A 14,346-nucleotide genomic window follows, 5' to 3' on the forward strand; every position below is an offset into this window, starting at 1 on the left:
TATCGCTGGTACCTCTGGCTCACAATTACATTGACATTTACTACACAAACCCACCCCTTTGATTATTGCTGCTTTAGGCTTTTCGGGCAACTTGATAGCTCATTCAGTCGGCCTATCAACTTGTCGCCTTTCAGCTTTTACCTCCCAGGTAGCTTTCTCTTTCCCTTTCTCTGCCCATTTTAGGTTGATCATGTTTATTGTGGTTTGTAGAAGAGAATCAGCATCTATTGTCACATTAGTCTATGGTTCTTTCAGTAACCGCTTTATTTTTTACCCACACTGCCCCCTGCTATCCAATAACACGGGGTCGGGCAACTCTGGCTCCTTGATTATTTTCAACACTGGTTGACTATTTCCAGATTCTTCCTTGTTTTTCTCTTCACTCCTTTTTTCCTCAAATAGAGGAAACAAAGGAATAACATGCTCCTCCACTGGGCTAGCTTCCCTCATTATCTTTCCAGCACGATCATTTCCTAGGGGTAGAACACTTTAGATCTAGCTTTCTTTGCAGACTATTTGTTGGGGAAAAGAGTTTACTGACTTCTTCTCTCGTTTGTAGAGAATCTCTCTCCATGCTTTTTATGGCTACCATCATGGTAGCCTGCAAGTCTTCATTTGTGACCTTCTCTCCTGATTTCTCAAAAGCAATTGGGTTTTTCGTCAGGACAGGTCCTTGCAAGTCTTTGGGGAGATTTTCCATGCTACATCTTTGGTGTGTACTAGGGTGGTTTCCGTTCTTTTTTCCACCTGAAGGTTTGTTCTTTCCTTCGTCTTCTTGGCATACAAGATTTGTGTCGCAATGGGTGTGCCAAAACTATGTACAAGCATGAATTTTGCTAGGGTGCCTGGCTCGAGCACACAGCTCCCTGAGGAGTTGGCACTTTGCTTGGCTATTGGGCTCTCACTCGCTTGTCGGGCTGTAAGAAGAGGACATAATTAATTCTGAAAGGTGCATTTGTCAGGCCTTAGGTGTAGGTTGTGAGACTCGCAATCAAAACTAACTAAGTGCTAAGGCGTGCCACTGCCATCTCTGTATGGCAGATGTAGAATGAGTGTAATTAAGCCGATTACTTGCCCACAAGTTATTCTAACTTCTTATCATCAAAGGATTGTCGCAGATGGGTTAAGTCCACATTAAGTTCTTTTCTATGCCTTGAGATCAACGAATTTTGTTTATCTTGTATGCTTTAAAGGGTAGGGGTTCTGATCTGATCTGATCAAGGCATCAGTTTCATTTACTTTTACGATAGTAAAAGTACTAAGTGAACCAGATTTGAGAGTTTAATAAAACTTTGGATCATCAAGAGACCGAAAATGACTTGCATATATACTAAGGGATCCATTATAACACCAGATCTATTAATGGAAAGGCAAAAACAAAGATAGTCGGGCAAGATTTCACTTTGTCAGGCAACGTTAAAACGTCTTGCAATCTCTTCTCTTTGCAGTTACAAAGAGTTGAGTAATAAAAAAGGACGAGGGGTAAATGAGTTTATACCAGAGAATCGATAATACAGCATTTGGGGACGGTAGCAGAGATTTTACATAGATAAAAGATGTCTTTCTACGAGAAATCTAAGGCTAAAAGGGTGCAGAATCTGGACAAAGTGCAACTTTTTGAGTATTTGCTTGACTGAGAGACAAGTTGTCTATTTGTTTGTTTGATTGGTTGAGTGTCCTTATCTATAGGCCTTCTTCCTCCTTTTATAGATGAATTAACCCAACTATGTTGTTTCTGTTCTTGCCCAAAAGTAACTGAAGGATAGTGAATCATCAGCATTTTTACATGTTCTACCATCCAAAAGTACCTTTGGGCCGGTAGTAGGTGGATTTCCATTGGTTGTCATTTCTCTTGTAAGCACCTAGCCTTTGCATTAATGGGGGGCCGTTATTTCATCCTGAGATGGATGTCCTAGGCTTGACTCCAGGCTTTGGGCAAACCTTCTTTATTGAGCTCATTTGGGCTTCCTTCCCTAGAAGCCCAAAGTTTAAATATTAACTCAAAGGTAAAGACCAAATTTCGGCCTAGTCAAAGAACTTGCTCTCTACTATATATATATATCAAGATTTCATAGTGTCAAGTGATTCACAACTAATCAGTTATATTTAGTTTTTCTTTGTACTATATAAAATAATTTTATCTTTTTTTAATGATAAGATAATCTACACTAAATTCATCTAAACTATGGAAAGAAGGATACGAAAACAAAACCTCGAATGCATAAGCAAAAACTCTTAACCAACTAAAGTACTACAAGCCACTTACAGGTAATTCATCATCTTTGGAAAAATAACCCATTTTGACTGTCTTCCACTCTGAATACAACTACAATTATGGGCATCCAATTATTCATTCATTATTCGTTGTAATAAATACAATATTCAACATGAAAAGATTAGATTAAATGTGGTGACCATGTGAGGTACCAAAGTCTCATATTGTTCTGGTGCGAAAATGTGAATCATGTGTCATAATCTACTAGTAAGCTGTGTTTTCAGCTTGAACTCCCAAGAGCAAAATCGTGTGAACTAGGACCCAAGCCAACAAATCTTGTTAGAACCTAATTCGATTCTATACTCTTCACATAGTTCGTTTAGTTCAAGTGATGAAGATCTTTCAACTTTGTACCAAAATCATGTGCTTGATTGAATAAAGAAAACAAAACTTTATTTAGAAGTAAAATATCAAAGGACAATGATAACACACAATTTTTAGCCTCTTACACACTCTTATTTAATTTTGGCCGTTGGTTCCGATTGATTTGTTTAATTAATGATTAAAAATAAAAATAAAAAGTGAAAAAGTGTGAAAAGCATATTTCCTAATATCAAATCAGTTTCTTTCTGTTTTTTTTTTTTTTTTTTTTTGTTTTTTGTTTTTTTTGTAGTTGCCCTTTACTACAATGGTTTGAACCCTATCAATAACTAGACTTGAGTCCTTGCATGATGATGTGGGTTTGAACCCCATCAAAAACTAATCTAACATCTATAGCTTTTAGATTTTTTATTAAATATTTTCCTACATTTTAGGTGCCACATGTATTATAAGTAGCATTTTATTAATTCAAAATTACATAATTTTCCATTATATATAATGTACCAATTAATTAATAATTATTATATTAATATTCCAAATCTCCTAGAATCTAGTAGAGGTATGTTTTAAAAATCTAAGAACTATTCAAATTTGATCTATTTCTACTTCTAACGTGATATATACTTCGGTCATTTTCTTCCACGACCATTCAACAATCTTTTCGTGCCATTTCTTTGCTCAGGTCAGTGTACACTCTTCTGTTCTCCCTTGTCAGTTATATTCATTTCCTTTGTATTTTCATTTTATGCACCTTTTGATTTGAGTATCCGTACCATGGTACATTTGGAAAATAGATTCTAGTGGTAGATGGTATTAGGTACGTTTCAATTTAGCATTATACATTTGAGGATCCTTACCATGGTACATTTGGAAAATAGAGTCTGGTGGTAGGTGTTAAAAGGTACGTTTCAATTTAGCATTGGTACATTTCTAGCCAATATGTTGGTACGTGTCAATTTGGCATGGGTACATTTTTATCAGTAGTGGTACATTTCTAGCCAATATGTTGGTACGTGTCAATTTGGCATGGGTACATTTTTATCAGTAGTGGTACATTTCAATTTGGCATTGGTATGTTTCAAATTGGCACATGTACATTTCTATTAGTATCGATACGTTTCAATTTGGCATTGGTATGTCTCAAGCCAATATTAATACGTTTCAACATGACATGAGTACAATTCAAATTAGGCATATGGATAGACGGAGAAACACACATGAACCATATATGCAATACTCTTCTTTAATGGAACCTCCTCTTTGTTCTTCATGAATCCATTTTGAGAGACTCCTTATTTGGGAAAGAAATCAAGATGTTTTTTTTTTTTTTTTTCCCAAGAATCAAGATGTTTGTAGTGTTCAAATGGCATAATAATCATAAAGATCACAACATACAAAGCAAGAGTTCTTCTTTTAGCACTAAAATGAAACAATGATGGATTCTCTCCATCAGAAAATCCTTAATGCTCTACTTGAACCAACATTTTTATGGTTACACCATTCCTTAAAGCAGCATGACCAATTATTAGGTATACTTGTTGAACCATGAAACGTACCTCAAATTCTGCAAATCTCTGCCGGAGATAAAGGACATGAGGTACAGATAATATACAAGTGAAAGTGAGCTGCAATAGAAAAAATAAAAAAATAAAAAAAATTGTTCAAAATTCAAAATTTAGGAGATAATATTGATGATTTACTAGTTAATATCCATTAATAATCCCTTAAAAATGGACATATAATTTTGATGATTTAATAGTTAATATCCATTTAATAGTTAATATATCCCTTAAAAAGGGGCATAAATTCTGGCACGTAAAAAAAAAACCTCCATCGACTAAAAAGATAAAGTGGGAAATCAACATATAATATTTTTCATTTAAAAGAAATAAACTAATGATATGTAAATAAAAAAAATTTAAATAAAAATTTTAAATGCTTAGGTGGCCATTAGTCCAAGCGTTTTGATCAAATCTTTAAAAGACACAAAAGTTTAATTAGAAAAATGAAGTGTTATTGGCACTCCAAAAATTTCATTCTACACTCCTTACAAGTGTATTTTTCTTTCTAAATATAGAAAATTTGAAGTGTAGAATGAGATTTTTGAAGTGCCAATAACAATTCCCTTAAAAAAATGTAGAAAAAGAGTGGAGTATTCTAATTTCCCCTCTGCTCAAGGGTAAAGACTGATAATGAGGAAGACCACATTTAACGGGCTGTGAACATTGAAATGTGTTAGGCTGCTAGCATATTAACCCGCCTCTACTGGGTCTTGTATCCCACTTGTTGTGACTCGTGAAGAGTTTTTTTTTTTTTTTTTTTTGGAATACATCAATATGTTTACATTAAAGAGAGGGGGAGTTCAGCTAAACCACACAATGCGTAACCTAATTTGGTATTGAATTTTCTATTCACGAGATTTGAACCTAAGACCTCTCACTTCCAAATGAAGAGGAATACCATTAGATTGTAGTACTGAGTCGGGACTTGTGAAGAGTTATGGTAACCATCCTCACAAATTCTCTTGTGTGTATCACCAAATACGGACTTACTGTGTGGATGTTTTTAAGTCGTTCGATTTGATCTGGATGCCTCACAGCCAACCGAGCTCATTGGTGGAAAAGGTCATAAATGACCTGTTAATTAATGGACAAATTCTGAATAAAATATAATAAAGGGTGTGAAATTCGTAAAAACGTAGGAAGATGGAAAAAAATATTTCGGAAGTTACTATGGACGTTTGTAGGGTGCTCGCTGTTTTGATTCAGAAAAATCGAAAAAAATTGTATCAAAGGAATCACAAGGTGTCACATGGCACATATTAAAAGTTGATGCGGACTCATTTAAGGGCGCTCATCATTTTGATGCCAAAAAACTCGAGAAAAGTTATATCAAACAAATCACAAGATGTCACGTGGCACATATTGAAGAAAATACGAAGTAAGGTGCAAAGTTGTATCAAATGAATCACAAGGTGCTCATCGTTTTGGTATATTGAACGTACCACATTGAATATATCACGTTTCCAGTCACGCACCAATCAACGAAATATTTTTTTATTAACTTTAAACTCAAACTCTAACCATACATTAGTGGATATGTATGGTTTTAAAAATCCAAACGACTTGGTGCTATAATCCAATAATTCATTCCTAACCACCCCACTTCCTACTGCTTGCTTCCCCTTAGCTTGATGCGCTGCAACCACCCATATCAATCAAACCACCATCACAATCCAATCGAATTATTTATCTCCTCTGTCTGAAACACCTCAGATCCGTCGAGCTTTGACTGAAAAATTCAATTTCTTCCCTAAAAATTCTCAGGCTTTCGATGGTCTCGATCAACCCAATACCTTGGCCACCACCAATGGAGCCTCTTTGGTCAGCACCTTCTTCTAATATCTCTAAAATCAGTTCGGCAATTTGGCTCTTGAACTATACGGGTCCTTAGGACACCCCCACAACCCCACCCTCCTCCCCACCCACACCACCCCCGCGCCCCCCCCCCCCCCCCCTCCCTTTTCTACCGGAAGACACTGCTAATGACAGCCCAAATCTTCGTCCGCACAGATCGTCCGCACGAACCGTCCGCAGGAGAGAAATGCTCAACCCATCATACTTTGTTTTTCTATGACTTGCTGTGGTTTTTAGTTTTCCATATTGGCCCAAAACATAACATTCAAAACAATGAAATCCACCATGTTTATCGGGAGATTAGGCACACATAGGCTTTCATGCTTGGGTGGGCCAAAGTCTAGCTGATGATGTTTTAGGGTCTCCTTGGCCCGTTTGATTTCTATTAATAACTCTTTGTAGTTAGGGCTTAGGATCGATTACTCTTTATAGTTGCTCATTTAAATTTTATTTAAAAACTTTGGTGATACAGAACTTAAGCGAAAGGAAAAGAGTACAACTTTTTTTTATGAATTATTGATCAGGTGGTCGTCGTGTGTAATGCTATTTTGTTACAACCTTATTAGAATAAAATTTGATGAGATAAACCCTTGATTGAAAAGAAAAGGAGTACAACACGCTTATATCTTGTCAAACACTCATTTGATGATAAGAAGTCTTGGTTCGATTATTGTGTTGTAGTCTATGGATTGACTCCGTTTGTGAATTCTTTATACTTGCATTGCACGGATTGTGATTTTCTCATTGAAAATGGTTACCTCTGCTCAATTGGCACTTACTCAATCGTCAATTTCATCTCTAATACCTAGTGTGGGCAATTTATGCCAATTTACCTAACCTTTACAAGACCTAACATTGCCTATTTTGTGAATCAAGTGTGCCAATTTATGCATTCTCCTCTGGAATCTTATTATGTTGCTGTCAAGAGAATTTTACGATATCTCAGAGGTATTTTAGGCTGGGGCATTTGTTTTAGACTTGACTCATTGGTTTTAAAAGCATGCACAGATGATGATTGGGCTGGTGATCCCAATGATAGGCGATTTATTACAGGCTTTGTTGTGTCCTTAGGCTCCAATCCAATTTTATGGAGCTCTAAGAAACAACACATAGTTAGCAGATCCTCGATAAAAGTTGAATACAAGGCTATGGCAACCGCCACTGCCTAAATTGTTTGGCTTCAACAACTTCTGAAAGATATTCATATTGATACTTCTTCTCCTCCATTCTTACATTGTGACAACATCTCAGCCATCACTTTAGCTACTAATCCTATCTTGCACTCTAAAGCCAAACACATTGAGGTGGATTGTCATTTTGTGAGAGAACGATTTCAACAAGGTGTCATTTCTCTGCAATTTGTTGCTTCGACAGACCAATATGCAGACATTTTCACAAAAGGCTTATGTTCTTCTTTGTTTACAACACATTGTTCCAATCTTATACTTGGTTCCACTAAGACATAAGATTAAGAGGGAATGTTAGCATATATTAGTGGTCAGGATTGTGACATGTGTCACTGGATTGTTATAAGTTGAGTTAGTTATGCTGAAATGTATTTATAGTGAAAACACCCTTGTAATAATTCATTAACTATAATGAGAAAAGTTTGTTGCAGATTTACCCTCTCTCTAGATACTTAAGCTTTCATTTTCCATAGCTAGTGTTGACAGAGGGGTGGGCTTGGGGTTTTTTATGCAATCAGGGTGGGGAAGATAATAGCTTCGTAGTTGGGGCTTTAATGAAGTTTTTAGTTCTTCTTCTTTTCTTTTCCTTTTTTGTTAATTTCATTTTTAATTATTTGTTCTTATTTTTATAATTTAATTTAATTTTTTTTATCTATGTGGGATCTATATATGTGTCATATCAGTATACTAACAAAAGTTTTGACATAATTCTAATAAAAAGATGACATTGATTTGCGTCAACAATATTAAGAACTACAGTTATCCATTTTTAGTTTTAAAATACTATCTTAATTAAACGAATCAATTTCAAAAATTATTTGTAATAAAAACTTCGTAATTTTTTTTTTCCAACGCTGTGTCTTAAATGCACGTGAAAAATGAAAGAAATTGAGCAGGAAGGGGCAGGAGAAGCAACTTTTTTCTGCTTCTTTTCCTTCACTTCGAGGGCACGTTTACGTATCCGTAATTAGAATCAATTTATGGAATTGGATTTCGATTACGGGATACACCTTTGTTTACGTAATCTTAAAGAATCAAAATACATGTGGGGTCCACACCAATTTGGGAATCCCACTCCTTATTTTGGAGGAATTGGACTTCCTGGACTGGAGGGGAATCGGGAATGGACTTCTTTTACCAATTATGCCGTCACTTGGTTGTGATTATTCCAATAATGCCCTTCATCTTACTGTGATCATCTCCCTCACCAGCGCTGCTTCTTCATCTACCTCATGACTAGATGCTGCTCCACCAAGACCAGATCCCATACCCACTACAAATACTCTCTGTTTGCCCCTAAGAATCAAAGAATCTTGAAAATTAGAGCACTAACCACTTCTCCCTCTCCATCTCCCTTCTGTATCACCACTGCACCACCATAAACCTGAGAAAGAAATAGGCATGAGCAAACAAATTTCTTTGAATTTCTGGGTTATTTCTTTTGCGGGGTAGGAAGGACTTGACTCTCCAATTGGTTTATGGGTTCTTTCTTCTGCGGGGTAGGAACATCTTGACGGCTCTGAAGGTTTCTGGGTTCTCTCTTCTGCGGGTAGGAAGATGAATGTGGTTAGGTTTTTTACTTTTAATTAGATTATAATCTAATTTATACACAATAAATCAATACTGCATATTTTAATGCATATTTTAACTCTTTACTTTAATTAAACTAGCCTCCTGCACGCGCATGACTCTTTACTTTAATTAAACTAGCCTCCTTACACGTGCTTACGCGCGCGCGGAAGGCCTTTTTATAATTACAGCGTTCTACGCTCCACTTATACAATTTAAATGTATTTATCTACGTGGATTTGAAAAGTGAATTAAACATTAAAAGAATCAATGTAACCTTATCATACATTTTGATGGAAGCAAAATATTTTTGTACACAACATTTCTTGTGAAGACTCCCATAAATTACCAATCACATAAAACACACAGGAAAACAACATAACACACTAATTATGAACAAACCAACGAAATTAGGACTTCAATTTAAACACGATTAAAAAGCGACTTGCTGTTTAGCTCACTAACCCCATTGAATGAAAACAAATTCAATCAAAAAACAAAATATATTAATGCCACACATGTACAAAATGTTTGAGGGGATGAGCAATACCTTATCATGGCCATGTATAACTTAATGAAAGCAACGTGAGAATTCCTGCAAAATTAAAAGAAAAGCATGTAAAGAAAAAAGAAATAAAATTTTTTTAGTACTTCGTCTTAAAAGCCAGAAACTCATCTACTGCCACAATGGCAGCACCAATTTCCATTGATATAATTAAACAGTATACATAAACAAAGAAATTATCTTTACATCTTGCAGATCAACTTTCATAAAATACATCAATTGATCATCTAACAAATAAAAAATAAAGTCGAAACCTTTTCCAAGCATATGCTACACATACAAAAAGAGATTAATCTTAAAGACCTTAATATCCAGCTTTGGATAATTGGTAAGTATCTGCTAACCTTCCCTTATATGCTAAAAATTCTGACCTTAGCTTAGGAGCAATGGAATTTGATTAGAATTATTCAGAGTACAAAAATACGCACAAACACATACGAAATTCTTGAGCCGCACGATATTGCTCAATATTTCATGGAGTATTAATCAGTCAGATAACCACAATCAAGGCAACAACAATAAAAACAAGAGCAAAAATTCCATGCTTAAAGTAGAATTAGTTTACTTCTGTTGTAACGAATCGACATTAGCATCAAGCAACCAAGTTATGAAATACGAATTAAAAATGTAACTATTTAATGTGTCTATAATGAATCCGTGAAATCAAATAGTTCAACCCTAAAAAGCTACTACTATCAGTACAAAAAACCAGACAAAAAAAACATATGTTTCCAACGTATGAAGAAAAGTATGATGCTTCAGTGCAGCAGCAGAGTTGGAAGTCAGGGTCCTATGATTGGTGGCATATTATCTTTAAATTTTGATTCTTTCATTTGATCAGATTCAAGATTTTGAAACCAAATTGGACCCCTCATTCCCCTTTAATTACAGAATATGCCCCTAAAAACTCAATAAATTAGAAACAAACTAAAACCTGGGATTGGTGAAGTCCGTACCTTGGAAAGTGCTTAACGAATGCTACCAGATTACTTCTCTGAAGAGGTGACTTTCTTCGAAGATTACTCAGTATCAATAGCGTCTCGATCTGTGGGATGAAATAGCAACTGCTAACCCAAGCCCATGTACAGTTTCTTTGGCTCTTACAAAACTGTTGCTACATCTACATGTATCCTTCTGTAAACACCATCAAATTAAGATGTAACACAATTAAAAAAACATGAAATCCTTAAATATAGCTTCGAAATCTTAGAGAAGTCTAAACCAAAAGATGGAAAAACAAACTTTCGATAAGAAAAAAAGTTAACAATAACTGAAGACTCCGAAAATTGAGTCCCCTTCAGAATTGTTGTAATAAAAATAAAAAATAAAAATTGGCAACTATAAATAGAGATAAGTAATTACAATTGAACCAACCTTTGCTAATGCTGAGCCGTCAGCGGATGCAACTGCCCCTACATTAAAGCAGGAAAAACTTCAATTTACATTGGCTAAATAAACTTGGGGGTTGCATAAGAGAATCCATGATATTGACTCTAATGTAGGCTTTAACTAACCAAGGGCTGAAGAAGTCTCTCTAGCTTCGTGTAGTGACCTGCCATCAGGGAGTGCAAAACCACAAACTGTGATCACAACAGGTGAATTCAGATCACCTTCAAACGGTCGCAATGGAATAACGTAAATAATAAATAAACTGATTCAATATATTCTTAAAAAAAGACCCCAAAAACATCCCTAATTGAACCAACAAAATACAATTAATCTACTAGTTTAATCCAAGAAAAAAATTTCTTCAAATCAGAACGGGAGCCAAGCTTTCTGGTATTAAATTTCTTTCGATCAGAATGGAATTCAGCACAAATATAGAATTCAAAATCAACACCAAAAAATCCGATTGAAAAGCAAAGTAAATAACAGTAGAGACAGGAAGAGAGATAGAGAGAGAAGTGAAAATTACTCGCTGGTGACAAAGTTAATGAATTCGGAGACGCATTCCTGGACGGTGTTCGACTGATCGGCGCAAGCAGAGAGATGAGATCAGAAAGAGAGAAAAATTAGGGTTTGAGAGAAACCCAATCCCCAAATGGGTCGAAGAGGAATGAATGAAGCTGAGAAAATGAATAGTTTGGAAGACTGTAGAGGGCATCAGTTTATTAAAAACTAAATTTACAAAACTACCCTTGGATTATCTTATGCATTCATTTTTGTTGTTTTGGTTTTTTTTTGGCGTAGGGGTATTTTGGTTCAATTAATTTTGTCGACATGCACACTGTTTATCAAGCTCATCACACTTCTGGCTTTATATATAATAGATAGATAGATAAATAAAAATATCTAATTAAAATGTTTTTAAGCACAAATATAGAATAAAATAAAATAAACAAGGGCAATTTAGTAATCATATTAATATCTATTCTGCTTCGGTTGAATTAGTAAACAACTTATATGAACTCAGTTTTATTTCTATTCTGATTTCTGAACATTTAAGTAAACAATTTCAACATGAATCTGATTCTAATTCCTCTTCATTTTAATTTCTCCTCAACTTAATTTCTCTATAATTCAATTCCTTATATTTTGATTACCAAATCGATTAAGACTGTAATATAAAAGGTGGGAAATTACAGATTTTGATACTGGAGAGTGGCCAGCAAATAGAATAAATGAGAGCTGCTCCTAGGGTAACCATTAATAATACGTGGACTCTACAGCGTCGCAGACTTTAGGAAACGTCCTTGAACCCTCAGCTTTCTTTTGGGTCAAATTATTACAGGCTCTCAGCCAATCTGGACCCTAAAGCCGAAAGGTTAGAAAGTCAGACGATCGAGAGCCTCTGTTCCGACGACGAAAATCAACTTGTCAAACGCCATATATGTTCATACGTCGTCTGGTCCTTTTCTGCTTTAATTTTGATCAATCATCAAGCCATCCTTTCCCTTGTGATGCATGCCAGCACTTATTGTTTTGTTGAAACCGGATGATTCTGTCTCAATCAAAATTGTGCTCCATTGTTTCCAAGTTATTGCTTATTTTGGGTTCAGGTCAAAGTGATGGAGAAGTACAAGCCCATAAGTGTAGATCGTTGATACGTTACGGAAATGATCACATTTACTTATATTAAATAGATAAGAGCGACTAAATACAACATAATTTGAAACGTAAATGATATTGTACTATTGATATGTATTGAAGGAATGACTTACAATTATATAGTTACGTGCACCGTAAAGTGTAGATCGTTGATACGTACGGAAACAAACACATTCACTTACATTAAATGCGTAAGAGGGACTAAACACAACATATTTTCACACGTAAATGATATGGCGCTATTGATATATACTGAAAAAATAGCTTACAATTACATAGGTACGTGCACCTCAAAGTATAAATCGTTGATATGTTATGGAAATAATCACATTCGCTTACATTAATGTATAAGAGCGACTAAACACAACTTAGTTTCAAACGTAAATGACATTGCACTATTGATATGTAATGGAGGAACGGCTTACAATTATATAGTTATGTGCACTATAGGGGATTAATCCTACCATGATTTCCAAGTGTGAATCGTTGATATATAGCTTAAGAGATTGATATATAGTGACAGCACACTATTGATGCATGTCACGACAATTACTCATAATTGTTTACGCGCGCTTAATGATTAAACTGGCACCATAATTTCAATAATATTCAAACTAAGGCATTGTTTTTTTGTTTGAACAGAGGCGGCCAAATAAAATACTAGATAAGGCCAAGCTAAATTCTAGAGAAATGTTAAGTTCAGTCCATCTCCCGCTAGGCCGCTACACATGAATAATGATGAACTCTTAAGACATTGTCGAAACAACTTATAATTATTATAACTATCAACTGTTAACACATTGTCGAAACAGCTCAGAATTGTTATAAAGTAAAACCATCGAGTAAACCGACATAGTTCCTAGTAATTTTCAAAGGGGTCAGAAATCACATTTTGTTTGAACAAAGCCGGCAAATTATAATGCCATCTCCAAAAGGAAGAATCCAACAACACCAGACAGCATAATCTGCCTTTCAATCCGTCTCACAAATCAAAGAATTCTTGTATAATGTATTAAAAATCTTTACATGTTTTTTGTCCACGTCCTAATGTAGAAAAAGGTATGTAGGCTAAAAAATATATTTGTTATTGATACGTGAATGTGGAAAAATGGAAGAGAATGCCTTTTTTTTCATTATTTTTCTCTACAAGATTACAAGGATATATATACATGATACAAGTGTGTAGGTAGGACAAGGTAGCCGTCCTAGTGTGTAGGTAGGACAAGGTAGGACGGCTGTAGAGGACAAGGAAGCCGTCCTAGTGTGTAGGTAGGACAAGGTAGGACGGCTGTAGGACGGTTTGACGGTTGTAGGACGGCTAGTGTGTAGGTAGGACAAGGTAGGACGGCTTGACGGCTGTAGGACGGCTTGACAGCTTGATAGGGTAAAGCCGGTGTACAAGTCACAAACGATTGGAGCCCACCACGGTGGAAGGCCACGAAGAGATATTCAAAGCATCTCTCGCTTATCAACTTAATAATGGTTTGTTGAGGGTTTTAGGTCTCATCACATATAAACATACATTTTAATCTAATTAAAACATTTTGGTCCTATTACAACTATTGGTCCATATGAGTGATTTAGTAGTATATAATACTCCCACTATGCTTTTAAAACGGTTTTTAAAGCAAGACTATATGGTACTACTAACATAAGATTTGCATTCATTGATGGACTATATAGTTGCCTTAGGGCCTTAGGATGACTATGAACCTTTGATTCGATTCAACACGAGCCTAGTGTTGAATCTCGGTCTAGGGATGGTGATTGATTTTAGTTACGCGTTTAATCACATTAAGGCGTGTTGTCTTATTGGGCGTTGGACCCAACCACTCCAATTTCATGCATATCGAATAAAACAAGAAAGGAGTACTTCAAAGTAAATAAGAGCTTATGCTCTTTTACAACAATTGATCAAATCAAATTACTTTAAAGTAAAGAAGAGTTTATGCTCTTTTACAACAA

General features: G+C 35.4%; 1 long non-coding RNA gene across 5 annotated transcripts; it reads right to left on the reverse strand.

Moving 5' to 3' along the window:
* Positions 1-8,028: 8,028 nt before the first annotated feature.
* Positions 8,029-11,395, reverse strand: LOC137742486 (uncharacterized). 5 transcript variants are annotated; one of them, XR_011069412.1, is made up of 6 exons: positions 11,249-11,395; positions 10,848-10,885; positions 10,708-10,745; positions 10,290-10,467; positions 9,319-9,363; positions 8,029-8,742 (listed from the first exon to the last, which is right to left on the reverse strand). It is a non-coding gene; the product is annotated as an uncharacterized lncRNA (long non-coding RNA). The 5 variants fall into 5 exon arrangements; XR_011069413.1 differs by having other exon boundaries at positions 10,708-10,765; XR_011069409.1 differs by having other exon boundaries at positions 10,848-10,913.
* Between the last annotated feature and the right edge of the window lie 2,951 nt (positions 11,396-14,346).

Source organism: Pyrus communis, chromosome 8, assembly GCF_963583255.1.
Source record: "Pyrus communis chromosome 8, drPyrComm1.1, whole genome shotgun sequence".
NCBI classification, from domain to species: Eukaryota; Viridiplantae; Streptophyta; class Magnoliopsida; order Rosales; family Rosaceae; genus Pyrus; species Pyrus communis.